General features: G+C 46.2%; 1 long non-coding RNA gene across 1 annotated transcript; it reads left to right on the top strand.

Annotated features, from left to right (window-relative positions):
• The first annotated feature begins 12141 nt into the window (after positions 1-12141).
• Positions 12142-14010, top strand: LOC131493274 (uncharacterized). The gene is made up of 3 exons (XR_009252549.1): positions 12142-13078; positions 13218-13402; positions 13600-14010. It is a non-coding gene; the product is annotated as an uncharacterized LOC131493274 (long non-coding RNA).
• The last annotated feature ends 1971 nt before the right edge of the window (positions 14011-15981 follow it).

The following is a 15981-nucleotide window of genomic DNA, read 5'->3' as shown; positions in this document are numbered from 1 at the left end:
ATTTATTTTTGAGACAGAGAGAGAGCATGAGAGAGGGAGAAGCAGAGAGAGAGGGAGACACAGAATCTGAAGCAGGTTCCGGGCTCTGAGCTGTCAGCACAGAGCCAGACGCAGGGCTCGAACTCATCAACTGCAAGATCATGACCTGAGCTGAAGTCAGACACTTAACCAACTGAGCCACCCAGGCACCCTATTTTTTGTTTTTTATTTATTTATTTATTTATTTATTTATTTATTTATTTATTTTATTTTTTTTTTAAATTTTTTTTTTCAACGTTTTTTATTTATTTTTGGGACAGAGAGAGACAGAGCATGAACAGGGGAGGTGCAGAGAGAGGGAGACACAGAATCGGAAACAGGCTCCAGGCTCCGAGCCATCAGCCCAGAGCCTGACGCGGGGCTCAAACTCACGGACCGCGAGATCGTGACCTGGCTGAAGTCGGACGCTTAACCGACTGCGCCACCCAGGCGCCCCTATTTTTTGTTTTTTAAATGTTTATTTATTTTTGAGAGAGAGAGAATATGCACAAGTGGGAGAGGTGCAGAGAGAGGGGGGCAGAGGATTTGAAGTAGGCTCCTCACTGACAGCAGAGAGCCCAACATGGGGTTCGAATTCACGAATTGTGAGATCATGACCTGAGCCGAAGTTGGACACTCAGCCAACTGAGCCACCCAGGCATCCCACAATTCACCCATTTAAAGTGTGTAATTCAGGGGCACCTGGGTGGCTCAGTTGATTAAGTGTCCAACTCTTGATTTTGACTCAGGTCGTGATCTCATGGGTTCATGAGGTTGAGCCCCGCATTGGGCTCTATGCTAACAGCCTGGAGCCTGCTTGCCATTCTCTCTCTCTCCCTCTCTCTCTGCCCCTCTCCTGCTCATGCTCTCTTGCTTTCAAAATAAATAAATAAACTTTAAAGTGTATAATTCAGTGGATTTTAGTATATTCATAGTGTTGTACAACCAGCACCACAGCGATATTTTAAAACATCTTCATCACTCCAAAAAGAAAACCATACCCATTAGTAGTCACTCAACATATCCTGCCCACTGTTCCAGCTGCAGGCAACTACTGATCTACTTTATGTCTTTATAAATTTGCCTATTCTGGACGTGTCGTATAAGTGGAATTATACAATATATAGTCTTTTGTGACTAGCCTCCATCACTTATCATGTTTTCAAGATTCACCCATATTGTAGCATGCACCAGAATTCCATTCTTATTATTGCTGAATAATATTCCATTGTATGGATATACTACATTTTATTTATCCATTTATCAGCTGATGGACATTTGGGTTGTTTTCACTTTTTGGCTACTATGAATAATGTTGCTGTGAACATCCATGTACACATATTTGTGTAGACACATATTTTGATTTCTCTTGAGCATATACCTAGGAGTGGAATTGCTGGGTCGTATGGTAAGTCTATGTTTAACCTTTGAGTACCTGCCAGATTGCTTTCCGAAGTGGCTGTGCCATTTTACATTCCCATCAGCAATGTATGAAAGCTCAAATTTCTCTATATTCTCCTCAACACTTGTTAATTTTGTCTTTTTAATTATAGCCATCCTGGAGTGTGCTCAGTGGTATCTTACTGTACTTTTGATTTGCATTTCCCTGGGTGACTGATGATGCATCTATCTTGTCATTCTTGCTAGCCATAGGTACATCTTCTTTGGAGAAATATCTATTCATACCTTTTGCCCATTGTTAATTGAGTTGTTTTTCTATTATTGAGTTTTAAGAGTTCTTTATATAGTCTGGACACAAGTCTTTTTCAAAGATATATGATTTACAAATATTTTCTCCCATTCTGGGGGTTGTCTTTTCACATTTTTTTTCTCAATATTTTTCTTTATTTTTGGGAGAGCACAAGCGTGGGGGACGGCAGACAGAGGGGGACAGAGGATCAGAAGCAGGCTCTGCGCTGACAGGCTGACAGCAGACAGTCAGACACAGGGCTCAAACTCATGAACTGCAAGATCATGATCTGAGCTGAAGTCAGATGCTCAACAGGCTGAGCCACCCAGGTGCCCCTCGCTTTTTTGAGGGTGTCTTTTGAAGCACAGGTTGTATACCTTGATGAAATCCAAATGATCATTTTTTGTTTACTGTTGCTTGTGTTTTTGGTGTGCTTGGTAAACTTTGTATTGAAGTATAACATACTCACATATGAAAAGTACACATATCATACATGTACAATTTGACAATCTTCTCAAACTGCACACACTCTGTAACCAGCGCTGACAGCGAGAAGTAGAACATTACCAACACCCCAGAAGTCTTCCTCATGACCCTTCTCTTCCAAGGGTAACCACTGTACTGATTGTTAACCCCATGACTGGTTTTGCCTGTTTTTAAAGTACATAAATGGGATCATACGGAAGAAGCAAAGATGTTCAACAGTCTTAATGCTGGGAAAGATGTGAAGAGACTAGAATATCATAAACTTTGAGTGAGCTAATCTCTCAGAAAAGCAACTTGTGTTAATGTACACATCATTTGACCCGTTAGTTCCATTTCTGGGAACCACAGCATCACTTGTAATACAGAAAATTGGGAAACTTCAGACAGTGATGGGTAGGAGAATGGCTTGGTTAACTCAGACATCCTAATAGTGGAATGCGACACAGCCATCAGAATTATGTTTACCAAGAGGTTAAAAGAATGTGAAAAAAAAAAAAAACCCACTTATGATAAATGTTAACTGAAAAAAGTAGGATAAAAACTAGTGGCTATAATTATGTAAAAAGGCCTATGCCTTGGAAAAACACATGGGAAGAATGTACAATGGTCGTAATAAGATGATTGGATTCTTGGGGCCCCTGGGTGGCGTAGTCGGTTAAGCATCCGACTTCAGCCAGGTCACGATCTCGCGGTCCGTGAGTTCGAGCCCCGCGTCAGGCTCTGGGCTGATGGCTCGGAGCCTGGAGCCTGTTTCCGATTCTGTGTCTCCCTCTCTCTCTGCCCCTCCCCTGTTCATGCTCTGTCTCTCTCTGTCCCAAAAATAAATTTAAAAAACGTTGAAAAAAAAATTAAAAAAAAAAAAGATGATTGGATTCTTTATTAAAAAAATATATTTTTTAATGTTTATTTATTTTGAGAGAGAGAGAGAGAGCACAAGCAGTAGAGGGGGAGAGAGAGAATCCCAAGCAGGTTCTGTGTTGTCAGCCACCCAGGCACCCCACATGAACCAGGAGATCATGACCTAAGCCAAAATCAAGAGTTAGACACTTAACTGACTGAGATACCCAGGCACCCCAAGATGATTGGATTCTAACTGAATTTTTCTTCTCTTTGCTATTTTCAAATTTCCTTTAATGTACTCATGCTACCTTTCTAACAACACTAACCACAAAAGAGACAGACTCCTGGTGGGAAGTAACAAAGACCTGATTAGAGCTGAATTAGGGCACCTGTGGTAGGACTGGGTCAAGAAGGAGGAGAATAGATACAGTGTGGCTGCTCACTAAATATGGGGAGTGATGAATGGGAAGGATGGAAGGCAACTGTTGAGGTTTGGAGGAACTGAGAGGACACGGGTGTCAGGAAGTAAAACAGGGATCCTTGGAGTAAACACACCGCAGTTGTTCAGAGCATGGGCTTTTGCTATAGTTGCCGCTGTTTTGGATCCTTGCCCATCCACTTATAGGTAACCGAACTGAACAAGTTATTTAACCTCTTGGAGCCTGTTTCCTCATGTCTAAAATGGGCATCATAACAGCACCTCTTAGAGGATTGTTAGGGGGATGAATTGACAAGAGAGTCTAGAAAATGCCTGGTACACAGTAAGCTTTCAATAAAGATGAGCCATTTGATATGCCCAGAAGTCTGGGAGATTGGGGGTGGGGATGGGTGGTTAGTGGCTAGGACTTCTCTGTCCCCATCACCCGTCAGATCAGACATAGTCCCTCCACTTTCCCTCTCCCAGCTAGCTCATTGCCAGGAGGTTGCCCTAGAGGATGCTTCGAGGCCCACAGAAGTGGGAATGGATGGGACCCTGAAATGGGACACGTGGGAGGACTGGAGTAGAGGATAGTAGAGTTGGGAACTAGGAAATTGTGAATTACATTGGATAGTCTAGCAACAAAGCAGCAGGGTTCTGGAGCACCCCACTATCCCATGTCAGGGCATTAGGATGCTTTCTGGATGGTGTAAGGAAGGAGCACTGGGCAGACTGTCCCCTCTTTCCTCAACAGGTGCTGGCTAATTGGGTCCATTCTGCCTCATCACTCTGCCTCCTCCCCCACCTAGACCTAAACTTGCTGACAGCATAAAAAACAAGGACAGCCAGTGGGACATCTACAGGAAGATAAAGGGAGCTCTGGCCTCCAGAGGCCTCCCCTGCCACCGCCCTTCCCTGCCCTGCACACACAGGACGTAGGACTATGAGGAGCTACCCAGATGTCTGGGTGAAGGCTCAGACCACATTCCCTCCTATCTTTCTCCCAGGTCTTGAAATCTGAGGCTGGCTACATAACTGGGCCTGGCATTTGCCTTCATCTCCAGTCTGGTGCTCTTCCTATCTGATTTCAGCTTGTCTGGCTGCTCTGTGAGTTCTGCAGGGCTGTTTGTTCTATCAGTCCAGTTCCCAGCTCCACCTGCCTGCCTGCTTCCTGGTGGCCATGACCATACTCCTTTTGCTTGTTGCCCTTCCCTTACCCAGTGTCCACCTCTCCTATCCAAAAGCTGGTCCCTGAGGCCAGAAGCCACCTCTGGTCTCCTCAGAGAGATCCCATCCTAACCCGTGACTCTGCCATACCTTGTGCAATTTGCTCCTCACTTTGACTATCTGGGCCTCATTCCTCCAAGAACCACCCACTTTCATTACCCAGAGCTCCCCAAACCCAACTCCTGCCCATACACTGGTTCTTCTCATTTGCCTGTGACCCTTTTCCATTTTCCTTCATCCCTGACTCCCCATCTCCTCCCTTCCCCTCCTAACTCCCTCACCTCCACCTATCTTCTATCCCATTCTCCTCTCCTGATTCTCTGAACCTCTCTGCATTATGACCTGGCCTTGAGTTCTTTTCCCCTTGTCCTCCTGCCTTATCTCCCCAGGGGCTAGAACATCTGCAGCTTCATAAGCAATAGGCAGCTGCATGAGGTCATTTCCTACGGTGGCTACTCCATCAGAAACAACATGTAAAACCTTCCCTCCTCCCCAAGTCCATCCTCCAGACTCAACTCTCCCTCTCCCTCCACCCCTGGGAGTTTCCCTTGGTGTCCCAGACTCAGATCCCATCCCCATTCCAGAATCCCAGCCTCCTGGAGAGCCTCATCACACTCAGATTCCAGGCATCACAGTCACAGATGTAAGACCCCAGCCCATCCAATCTCATTTCTCTGTCCCTTTTCCCTAGGGATCATTTTTGGTCAGGGAAACGCTTTCCCTCAAACTTCTCCTTATTCTTGGTATCCTGATCTTACTCCTTTTACCTCCTAGGACATGGATATAAACACTTTCTATGGATGGGATCTCATCAGAAAAGTCCAATCCAACCTACTAGGCAAAGTGGAGGCAGCCTGCGGTGGAACTAGGAGGGTTGAGGAGTTCTAGTGGTGTGCTATCATCCTGTCGCCCCGAGACTTCAGGTCCTTGCTGGGGGATCAACATTAGATTGCCCTCCATGGTCATCTTCATTAAGTGTTTTTTTGTTTTGTTTTGTTTTGTTTTGTTTGTTTTTCAACCCCACCAAGCAATTCTATGACACCAGCTGGGTGTCCTACAGTTCAACTCAATTCCGATGCCATCTCGCTGAAGATAGTATCAGATCCCACAGATTAAGGGTTTGGTCCCACAAGACTGCCCCCCCACTTCAGACACCAGGCAAAAGTCTAGGTTGTTAACCTGTGCTTCTGATGGACTGGCTAGACTTAATGTATTTTATTTTATCTTAAAATAAGCTCTTCACCCAGCATGGGACTTGAACTCATAACCCTGAGATCAAGAGTTGTATGCTCTGTGGACTGAGCCAGCCAGCCCCTCCCCTCCTTTTTTTTTTTTTTTAATACCTAGAAGACTAAATATAAATTGGATATTCCCATGATCCTCTCTCCAGTTTGACTAATTTGCTAGAGTGGCACACAGGAAACCAGTTTACTTACTAGATTACCAGTTTATTGCAAAGGATATTAAAAGATATGAATGAACAGCCAGATAAAGAGATACATAGGGCAAAGTCCAGAATAGTCTGGAACACAAGAACTCTGTCCCTGTGGAGTTTGGAGTACATCACCTTCCTGGCACAAAGATGCATTCCAGTTCACCAAACTAAAAGTAATGGAGGCTTCATTACTGAGGTGTGATTGATTAAATCATTGGCCATTGGTGACTGATTCAACCTCCAGTTCCTCATCCTCCCCTAGTGGTGGTGGTGGTGGTGGTGGTGGGGGAGGTGGGGGGGAGGGACCGAAAGTGCCAACCTCCAGTCACTTGGCTGGTTCCCCTGGCAACCAGCCCTCCTCCTTAGGTACTTTCCAGAAGTCACCGCATTAACATAAACTCAGGTGTAGTTGAAAGAGGTTTGTTATGAATCTCAAGACACATTTACTGCTCTTTATCACTTAGGAAATTCCAAGAGTTTTAGGAGCTCTGTGCCAGAAATGGGGACAAAGACCAACTATGTATTTCTTTTTATATATTAGATTATCAGAGCATCAAAAGCTGGTGCTGGAATCCTTGTTTGAGCTGATTGAAAATGAGAGGGATGGGTTTGGGGAGTGGCTGTGAGTGGGTGAGCGACCCAAAGCAGACTCAGGAAAAGGAAGGCCCACACTGGTGACAGTCAGGACACCCTAGCTGGAAGAACAAATGCTTGGGAGGGAGGCATAGCTATTAGGTTTGAATCTTGCTTTAACCACAATGGAGCTGCACCATGGGCTTTAACTGAGGGCCAGTACAGCTATGTGCACTGAGCAGAGAGCCATTCCATTTTATTTTAAATTAATTAATTAAAAATGTTTTCATTTATTTTTGAAAGAACCCGTAAGTGGGGGAGGGGCAGAGAGACAGGGGGACAGAGGATCCAAAGTGAGTGCTGCCCTCACAGCAGTGAGCCCAATGAGGGGCTCACACTCACGAACTCATGAACTGTGAGATCATGACCTGAACTGAAGTTGGATGCTCAACCAACTGAGCCACCCAGGCACCCCATGAGCCATTCCATTTTATTTTTTTTTTAAATTTTTTTTCAACGTTTTTTATTTATTTTGGGGACAGAGAGAGACAGAGCATGAACGGGGGAGGGGCAGAGAGAGGGAGACACAGAATCGGAAACAGGCTCCAGGCTCCGAGCCATCAGCCCAGAGCCCGACGCAGGGCTCGAACTCATGGACCGCGAGATCGTGACCTGGCTGAAGTCGGACGCTTAACCGACGGCGCCACCCAGGGGCCCCATCCATTCCATTTTAAATAACTGGCCGGGCGAGAAGGAAGATGGCATCATACTAAGTGTGAGTTCATTGATTCAAGCATTTCCCACACAATATGGACCCTAAAAGCAAGCCAAATTCCAAATCTGGTGCTTAAGCTTTGAAACAGCAGTTGGTTCCAAACTAGCTGAGGGGGACTTATTGAGAGGTTGGCTTTACTTTATGGATGATTTAAGGAATGTTCATGTTTTAACTATATTCAATTTTTGACCAATACATTGACTTTAGAACCTAACCCCTTTGTATGATACAATTCTGCCGTACTTTGTGAACTTTTCTCAGTCACTTAAGCTCCAAGCCTCAGTTTCCTTCTGTGTAAAACAGAGTTAGAGAAACTGACCTTAGAGATCCCTGAGTTTCCTAACTATGAGTACCTTCCAAGTGCTATGTATAGAATTTACAATTTACAGTAGTTTTTGCCATATTCATTCTCTCTTTTAATTCTCAAAACTATCCTATAAGGCAGATACCATTACTTTTCCTATTTTGTGACTGAGGACGTTTAGGCTCAGAGAGGTTATAAAAGTTATTTAGGGTTACACACACAGGCAATAGGTGGTGAAGGCAGGATTAAATCCCTGTGAGTCTCCACAAGGAGACTCCAGGGAATCTCCAGGTACACTTCAAACAGTTCAGAGTGCATGAAAGGGTAGAGGAATGCCACAAATCTGAGTGGGCAGGCAGGCTCTCTTGAAGGTCAGGTCTAATTAAAATGGAGGGATGTAATTTTACATGTACCTGTTTTGGTTTACATATCTCAATGCTCTTAGTCTTTTGTTCATACACCTTAGGGACTTCTTCCCCAAGTCCAAAGTTAAAATTCTGCTGCTAGGGCATTCCACTCATGGCTGGGGGATCCTATCCTGGAGCTGAAAGGGGTTACCCACATCCCTGGGGGAAGAGGAAGGGCACTGGCCTAAAGCCTGCAGACCCATCTCCTTTATAGTCCTGGCTCTTGCTTATTATCCAGGGATCCAGCTTGTCAGTTTGCAGCTTAGTTTTCTCATCTGTAATGTGGGCACCATAACCCCTGTCCTGTGGGCTTTAGATGTTAGGGACATGAGATGAAGTGACTAATAGGGAGGTCCTTTGACATGTGAAATGCTCTCCCATTGTGTGTGTGTGTGTGTGTGTGTGTGTGTGTGTGTGTGTGTGTGTGTTTGCACACTGCGAAGGGTGGAAGTTATCCAAGGAGTCCCCAGGATTGTGGCCTCAGCTTGGCCTGGCAGAGCAGTGCCTTCCTGGGCGGAGGTCAAAGCCAGGTCCTTTTCCCACGGTCAACACCAAGGCCTGGGTCCTCTTTGTTGTTCCTGGCTCCTCTCCTAGCAACCAAAGTTTCAAAGAAGGTTCTGCAGAGCAATGGGGACCTTGTCTCTTAGCTTCCTAAGAAGAGGGACCAGTTGGACTAAGAGTTCAGATCCTGGGCAGCAGCATTAGACCACCTTGGGCAAGTGCAGGGAGCAGCTCTGCCAGCAAGTCAAGTTCATGGCCTAAGGCTTGACCTCAGCCTTAGCCTGGTGAGGAGTCTCCTGCAATTATCTCCCTTTCTTGCTGTCATGACTCTGACACAAAAAGGATAGCCTCCACCCAAATTATACACCTCATCTTTAGAGAGACCTGATCTCATCCTTTGGATGTATATTAACTTTCTAGAGTTGCTGTAACAAATTAACTGTAAACTTTGTTGCTTAAAACAACAGGAATTTATTCTCTCACAGTTCTAGAGGCCAGAAGTTCAAAATCAAGGTGTCCACAGGGTTGGTTTGTTCTGGAGGCTCTAAGGGAGAATCTGTCCTATGCCTCTTTCCTAGTTTCTGGTGGCTGGGAACAATCCTTGGTGTCCTTTGGCTTGTAGACCTATTACTCTGATCTCCGCATTTGTCTTCACATAGGCTTCTCCTTCTCTATCTCTGTGGTTTCTCCTTTTCTGTCTTAGGAGCCTACTTCCTCTTGGATTTAGGGCCTATCCTGGCCTAGGATGATCTCCTTTTGAGATCCTTACCTTAATTACATCTGCAAGGACACTTATTCCAAATAAGATCACATTCTGAGGTTCTCAATAGATGTATCTTTTGGGGACCAGGGTTCGACACAATGCAAGTGCCTCCAATTTAATTTCTCTGAAAGGAGAAATCTGTCTCTACTTTAAGAAGCTCCTTTATGATGGTAAAGACCTTTAATTCCCAGCCTGGTCCCCACAGAGCCTTTTTTTTATTTTATTTTTTTAATTTTTTTAACGTTTTATTTATTTTTGAGAGAGAGAGAGACAGAGCATGAACGGGGGAGGGGCAGAGAGAGAGGGAGACACAGAATCGGAAGCAGGCTCCAGGCTCTGAGCCATCAGCCCAGAGCTCGAAGCGGGGCTCGAACTCACGGACCGCGAGATCATAACCTGAGCTGAAGTCGGACGCTTAACCGACTGAGCCACCCAGGTGCCCCACCCACAGAGCCTTTAAATTGAAACAGGTGTACAAATGCTGGTGGGCAGGGAAGGGTCAGCATCAGCGGAATCCAGACCGCTGTTCTCTATAGAACAGAATGAATGCATTGTGTCCAGTTCATGTCAGGATTTGGAGCGGGGAGGGCAGAGGAGTTTCTGCCTCAAAGGCTAGTGAGGCAAGCAGGGTGCCTGGTTCCAGTTTTGCCCACTCCCGTTTGTCTTCTGCTAGCTCCCAGATGTTAATGAACTAATATCATTGTTAAACACTTTTTTGAAAATGAACCCCCATATGATCATAAAGTGGGACTGAGAGGTGTTTCACTATGCTAGGGAAGCCATCAGGGTGAAGCCCCCAGAAGGGTCCTTTTTTGAATCCTAAGCTAGCTCTCTAAGCTCTGTATTTTCTTTTCTTGCAAGGGCCTAACAATTCAGATTCATTCTCTCTCTCTCTCTCTCTCTCTCTCTCTCTCTCTCTCTCTCTCTCTCAGGATTCTCTTCCTGAACCAAGAGCCATGCAAGGCTTGTTCATCCTTCATGCCCACTTTCTTCCCTCCTACAGGCTGGAAGAGCCTCAGCCTGCCGACTGTCTACCCATTCTCCAGGCTTCTCACGCCTCTAGAGCGGATGCTGAGTGGGGCACCACACTCATTGCTTCCCCTGTTAACATCTCTCTAAAGACAATTGCATGGCATCTTCCTTCTAAATGTTGTATGGTTGATCCTGTGGGGGAAGAGACCCAATGCTACCAAGTTACCAGTCTGGGGAAGGTTTGAAACTTTCAGAAACCTGGAGAACTTCTCTAGCCCTGGTCCACAGAATGAAAGGGCAGCCAGCAGCCTGGCTCTGTCTCCTCTCCTCTTAGGTCGGCTTGAAGATATCGACCAGGGCGACCACTCAGTTTTCTCCTTACCTCTGAGATGGCTGAAACTGAGCATCTCCCAATTGTTATTCTCACCTCTGTTTCCTCAGTCTCATGCAGGAACAGCCCCCTTAGGGAAAGATTTTTAAAAGAGCCACTAAGCACAAGGGATCTCATTCTGAGGAGGTCCTAGTAGGGTCAACTCCTAATTCCCCCTTTCCTAGAATTAGTCACGTGGATTTGGAATCAGAGAAACTTGGAATACCGTTAGGGGACCCACAGTTTCTCTGTAGCATCCCAGAAATAGTGGACAAGGAGGCACAGACATTGTGGCAGATGTGGAATGGGCTACCCACCCCCCCCCCCCGGCTCCAGATCCTACTGTTGTACCACCACCCCATTTGTGAATACCCAGCTGGAGGATATTGGGACATCAACAGAGTTTATTATACAGAGGATTTACTGCATTCAATTTTGAAGAATTTCAGGGCGCTGGTGGAATCAGTGGGTTTGACCATCAGTATACACAAGCTTAAAATCCATGACTTTGAGAGACTGAGGAATGATGTGAGATAGGTGAGGAACGGAAAGGGGTGGCCAGGGCTTGACAGGGTGGTGATGGAGAATAGAAGCTGGGGGACAGAACTGGGAAGGACAGAGCAGACTTAGGACTGAGAGTTGCTCTCCTTTTGCTATCTTGATGGCTCCTTGGCTGTCCCCACCCACATGACCCCTTGAGCTCTGCTTCCAAAATACTGTTCACAGGAGAAGAAATGGATTAGCCACAGATTCTCTTCCTGGCTTTCGCTCATGCCGAGCACAGGAACCCTGTTTGAGTTAAGGGTCTGACTGCTGATAATTAAGCGGATGATGGACAAGACTAACAGGAACAACAAATATGGAATCAAGAGCCTACTCCTACCTTCAGTTAAACTTGTCATTAAGACAAAACATACAACCCCTCAAGGTCTCAGAAATATCTAGGGTCACCTGAGAAGGTGCTGCATTCTGCAAGGAAAAACTTTTATTGGAGAAGCCACAAAATTCTAGGAAATCCAACCCATGTTTGCCACGCTGTCTGAGTGTCCTCTAGTTTGATCCCTTTTGGCCCTACACTTCCAAACTTTCTACTTTGGAGCCATTCCATCTCCTTTTCTGAAGCAGCTCTTCCCTTATACCCTGTAAAGCCCACCTTATGTCCTTCCCTTTCCCAACATTTACATGGGAGACCTACTTGCTGGGGAACTCTCTAGGGCCTGATCAGTATAATAGATGGGGAAAGTGGGTCACTGATGTATCCTTTCTCCCTCTGCTAAGCTCCTCATAAATTTTTTTTTAAAACTTTTATTGTTAAATTTTTTTTTAAGTTTTATTTATTTTTGAGACAAAGAGAAACAGAGCATGAATGGGGGAGGGTCAGAGAGAGGGAGACACAGAATCTGAAACAGGCTCCAGGCTCTGAGCTCTCAGCACAGAGCCCGATGCGGGGCTCGAACTCATGGACCGCGAGATGGTGACCTGAGCCGAAGTCGGCCGCTCAACCGACTGAGCCACCCAGGCGCCCCTCCTCATAAATTTTGTATCCCACACTAACACTCCACTATCCCTAAAGGGGTCATGAGAACAGTAAGCCAATCTAGGTAGTGATGAGTGGTCAATTGATTTGGACAATGGTCCCCTTTGGACAATGATTTCAGTTACATCCAGGTCAGTGTCCTGGGCCAAGGCTGGCACACTGACCTGGCTCTGGATCCTGTCTGCCCCTCTAACTCCTCTCAGCCTTTCATTCCTTTCCCCCCACTGTAGCCTTCCAATCCCAGCATCAAGGCTCTGTCCACCTCTGCTGGAGAAACCCTGTCCTTTCATTTCAAGGCTCCAGGCTGCTCCTGGAGCCAGCATAGGGCTGTTTCTGGAAGCAATGTCCACTTCTCCCCATTTTTCCTCACTACAAACCAAAGATAATAGAGACTTTGGGATCACTTCATGTCACTTTGGAATCAGGTTGCTGAAACCTGAAGACCTGAGACTTATGAAAGCCCTGGGCAGTCTGCTCCTCCAGAACCTTCAGCTGAGTTGGGGGGGTGGGGGGCAGGATGAGGTGGGCCATCCTCATTGGAGAAGGTCACCCTCTCATTCCCCTTCCCTGGCTCATTCCAGCTCCTCCCTTTTTCCTTTATTTACCAGATAATGGAAAAATCAGAGATCAGACCTAGATCAGCTGTCTTGCTGGCTAAACACTTTGGTTATAATTCTGGCAAGAGGCTCCAAGAGACACCCCTAACTGCCCCTTCCTCAATCCTCACACCATTCACACTGAGAGCTTCCTCTGCTCCCCAGAGTAAGTGCATTTCCATGCCTCTCCCAGGCCTCTCTCCCCATTCACATCTGTCTGTCTCCTGGTCCAATCCCATCCTCCAGTCCCACCCTCTTGCTCATCTCTCTGACTGTCTCTCCTTATCTTTGTTCTTGCTCCAAAGCAGAGACTTCAGAGCCAGACCCAGGCCTTCCCTCTGGCAATTAGAGGAAAAGCTGTTCCAAGACTTCTACCTACAACTTGTGAGTGACTCTGGCCACTCAGCCATGATCTCACGGCCTGATTCAGCCACCTTCCCCACCTGAATTTTTGTTACTGACAGAAATGGGGACCCATGGGGGTAACAATGTAAGTAAGCACAGTATGCAATTCACACCATCTATTAGCTATGAAATTGTGATTCTTGAAAAAGTTTTTATTTGGGGAGATTCACCTCCATTTCACATTTTGTGCATAAAGTAAAACTATTGATTTTGAATAAGGCCTGACATCTCATTCCTATATTTCAAATTCATATAAAATATAACCTTACTGTGCTTTCCCAGGAAACTCTGCTGTGTCTTCAACTTCCTCCCCAGTTGGACTAAATTATCCAGGTCAGGCTGGCAGTGTTCCAGTCTTAGAGAGGAAGCATTCTGGCAACTCAGGACCTCTTCTGAATGATACTATCCTATTACAAGTCCAAGGTAGTCCTTTCTCCTTCCATGATTTTGCTCCCTGAATTCTACCCTGATCTTCTCGTCCTTCTCCTTCTTAATTTACCACCTCCGGAGGCTTCCTTAGTCCTTAGTCAATAAATGGGCAAGCATGTGCATGTTTGAAGGTAATGAGGAGGAGATGGCGATGATAAGAGTAACCACCAGGGGGAGCCTGTGCCTAAGAAGACACTTGACTAGAGGCATAAGGGGGCCACTCAGGACTTTTCTTCCCTTTTTTCCAGAGCAGTAAAGCTGCCAGGCATTCCAGCTTGAGGGGCAGGGGGTGGGGTGGGGGGTGGGGGGGGCTCCCTATGGACCTGGGGGTCCAGAGCTGCCCCCTTCTCATTCTCTGACTCCCTCTCTTTTCCTGACCACGCAGAGAATTGTGAACCAAATTCTGGTACATCTGCACATTTCCTAAGGACAAGTTCCCTGATGGCCATGTTCAATGTGGGAATTAATCCTCAGGTTTTTTTTTTTTTTTTTTTTTTACCTCACCCTACAACCCCCACTAGTCCCTGCCACCCATCCCTCCCTGAAAACTTCACTGACCCAGGCTTTCCCACTACCTTCCTTTCTTGGTTTAGGGATCAGGGGGCCCTGGGTAGTACAGTGACATCCATTCCTTCCACCTTCACCCCAACTCCCAAGATAAGCCTGGTTCAGTGACTCCCCCCACCCCCACCCCACACAGCCCTATTGCCCCAGGTAGTCTTATTCTTCCTTCAGATCCAGCTGACCTATTTCCATCAATTTCAGGTCTGGGTCAACCAAACAGTGAGTCTGGCCTATGGGAAGAAGGGAAGAAAGTCAGAGAATCCCTAAAGCCTATAAACTAATCCCTTCTCACCCTGGGCCATAGGGACCAGTCAGTTCCTGCATCTATGATCAAAGTTACTATGCCCCTGGTACTGTGATGCATGCTGAGGATACAAAAATACAAATAACCATGGTCTTGGCCTTCTAGGAACTTATATACTAATCAGGGAGACAAATAACTAGGAAATCACAAGATAGTTTAATAAATGCTGTTTTAGAAGTAGGTACCAAGAACTGTGGGGGAACAGGAGAAGGTGCAACTAAATCTATCAGGGGTAAGTAGAGAAGTCTTAGGAGATGGGGTGACATTCGAAGCATATGTTAAAGGGTTTAGGCGAGGCAGAGAAGAGAGTGAAAACTTGGTAAGCACGAGACAGAGTGAAGGGGAATTTGGTGAGTTCAAGGAACTACAAATAGTTCAAAGCATAATATATTCTTCAGAGAGTGGGAGGAGGAAATGACTGGAGAGAAGGCTGGAAGGAGAGGCAGCGCCAGTTGTGAAGAAAGAGATGTGTTTGGCCTTTACATCGAATATTGAGCTTGATTAGATTTGCTTGTTATAGTACTCTGGACAAGCAAGGTTAGATTTGAGGAGACAGGGACACCACCTTGAAACCCACTGTTGTTGTTTTTTTTGAATTTTAAGTTTATTTATTTATTTTGAGAGAGAGAGAGAGAGAGGCGGAGAGAGAGGGAAAGGTAGAATCCCAAGCAAGCTCCATGCTGTCAGTGCAGAGCCCAACAACTCAGGGCTTGAACTCACCAATAGTAAGATTGTGACCTAAGCTGAAACCAAGAGTTGGACGCCTAACCAAGTGAGCCACCCAAGTGCCCCTGGAACCCACTGTGACAGTGGCCCAGTGGACACTGGACAGTGGACACTGTCTCAGTGACAGGTGGCCAGGACCAGGCCTAGGGCTAGACTAGTATATGGGAGGAAAGCTGGAGTGGTTTGGACACTGGCTCACCCTAGACATGAGATCCAATTTCCTACAGGTCACATGGAGAAGGAGGGGTGGGGCTCTGGTCTCTCGCTTTTGTGGGCTGGAGAAGACGACGGTCGCTCTAGTCCTGTGGTCCGTCATTGGTGGCATAGAACCTGTAGTCTGTGTTCAAACAGTGGATCCCCTGGTGAGGGAGGGGAGGTATGGGGCTGGGGCTGGGAATATGGGTAGGCAGTAGGGAGATGAACAAGGGATTGGTCCCCATACATAAACAGATAGAGGAACCTGAGGCTTTGCTTTCTTTCCTTTGCCCAGACTGCATTCTGGTCTTGCCTACCTTTACCTTCACCTTCAATCTTTCTAGGGGCTACTGCCAAGTGAATGTCACAGATCTCCAAAGGTGAGGCATCCCTGTGGAAATGCTCCTACCCTTGGTTTAGGGTCCTCTCCCTCACCTACCCAGCGA

This window comes from Neofelis nebulosa, chromosome 13 (assembly GCF_028018385.1).
Source record: "Neofelis nebulosa isolate mNeoNeb1 chromosome 13, mNeoNeb1.pri, whole genome shotgun sequence".
NCBI lineage: Eukaryota > Metazoa > Chordata > Mammalia > Carnivora > Felidae > Neofelis > Neofelis nebulosa.
The sequence above is the reverse complement of the archived record's forward strand: the minus strand, read 5'-3'. Positions and strand labels throughout refer to the sequence as shown.